Here is a 2,002-nt window from a genome sequence, read left to right on the forward strand (position 1 = left end):
GGGGCGCGTCGGCCACCCGGCCCTCCCGAAACCAGCATGAGGTGGGGAAACTGGGGAAACCAGGACGCGTCGGCAATGAGCTTGCGCGCCAGATCCAAGGATCCAGCGACGGTGCTGATCGGGGGGGATGAATGGAATGGGGTCCCTGCGACAGCCCCAGCCACGCCCCTGGGAGTGAACCCCAGGGCGATTGATGTACAAGCGACTCTCAGACAGGCGTAGTCCCGGGAAAAACCCAGGGCCACATGGTGCGTTCGAAGTGTTGATCAATGTGTCCTGCAATTCACACTAATTCTCGCAGCTAGCTGCGTTCTTCATCGATGCACGAGTCGAGTGATCCACCGCCAAGAGCCACAGGCAACTTTTTTTGTCCTAGACGTCATCCTTCCCCGACCCCTTCCGCTTCCCTTTTGGGAGGGGGGGCTGGGAGATGGACAACGAGGCAGGCCAGAGACAGCACAGACAGGGGGTCGGGTGGGACCACTAGAGTCTTCAAACCCCAGCCCGGCCGCATAGGACCCAGCTCCAGGTACCTGGGCAAGAGGGAAGGTCACCCACTGTGCCAGCGGGCCTGGCCATTGCTCACACACAGATGTGGGCGGTTGGAACCTTGGCGCCCACCGTCAAGTGAGCCAGCTGCACCATGGCTCATGCCTGGCTTGCCCGGGTGCCTGTCTGCCTGGGGAGGCACCCCTCGAGAGCAGTCAGGTTTCCCTCGGCTCCCGGCTGCCCCCAGTCAGGGCTTCCCTGGTGACCGGGGTGTGCCCACCAATGCCCAGCTGCTGGCAGGTCAGAGAGAGGAGTGTGCGCCCCCCGGCCAGCGCAGATGCGGACTCAGTGAGGAGAGGGGGCTGGTTGACCACGCGCACCGGACCGCTCTGCGAGAGGTGCCCCGGGCTGTGGGTGTGCACGTCTGGGATGCAACCGAGGTCGGGCCCACGGCTCTCCCTCCCGCTGCTCCGCTGTTAATGATCTTTTATGCCCCCACCCACAAGCAGAAACCATTCACACTCAAATGCCCCATTTCTCCTTCCAAACACGTTCCAGATTCAAATGCCACCTCCCTCCTGACCTACATGCCACCATCCCTCTATCCGAACCCACACAAAGACACCAACATCCGTCCCTCCATACCTACACCAAGATGCTCCACCCCTCAGAGCCACACCCATATGCTTCATCTCTACCTCCACACTCAGATGGCGCCATTCGCCCTCTCTCTATACCCACACCCGATTACCCCATCCCTTCGACACACACATGCTCCCACCACTCCAATAAACCAACATCCTTCTCTCCAGACAAACATACCCCATCCCTCCATTCACACCCAGAGGCCCCCTTCCTTCCCACCAGAGCGCTCCAGCCCTGACCCACATGCTCCACCATTCCCTCGCATGCCCCCATCATATGCCCATTCCATATCAACAATGCCCCCTCCGATCCAGACTCCACGATGCACAATCCCTTCCTCAAGACCCATACCATGATGGCCCATGCTCCCTCCACACAGAAAGATGCCCCTATCCGTCCTCCGACCAATGAGCCCCAATCCTTCCCTCCAGACCCACACCAATGTGCCCCATCCCTCCCTCCAGATGCACATCAATGTGTCCTGTGCCTCCCTTCATACCCAAAGCAATGTCCCCATCCCTCCCTACAGACCCACACCCATGTGCACCATCGCTTCCTCTCAGAACCACACCAAGATGCCCCATCCCTCCCTCTAGACCAATACCATAACGCACCATCCTCCCTCCACATAGCAAGATGCCCCTTGCATCAGATGCCCATGTGCCGATCCTGAATCACATGCAGATAGCCCCAGCCAAACCGCTCTAAAACCACCCATCCTAGTATGCCCCCATCCGCCCAGACCCACACCAATGTGCCCCGTCCCCTCCTTCCAGACCCACACCAATATGCGGTCATCCCTCCCCAGACCAATGTCCCCATCCCTCCCATCAAACCCGCACCAATGTGCTCCCAACACCTCCCTACA

At 59.7% G+C, this 2,002-nt stretch overlaps 1 non-coding gene across 1 annotated transcript; it reads right to left on the reverse strand.

Annotated features, from left to right (window-relative positions):
* Positions 1 to 202: 202 nt before the first annotated feature.
* Positions 203 to 353, reverse strand: LOC138499247 (5.8S ribosomal RNA). Its single transcript, XR_011279269.1, has one exon. It is a non-coding gene; the product is annotated as a 5.8S ribosomal RNA (ribosomal RNA).
* Between the last annotated feature and the right edge of the window lie 1,649 nt (positions 354 to 2,002).

Source organism: Ambystoma mexicanum, chromosome 5q, assembly GCF_040938575.1.
Source record: "Ambystoma mexicanum isolate Mex_15411 chromosome 5q, UKY_AmexF1_1, whole genome shotgun sequence".
NCBI classification, from domain to species: domain Eukaryota; kingdom Metazoa; phylum Chordata; class Amphibia; order Caudata; family Ambystomatidae; genus Ambystoma; species Ambystoma mexicanum.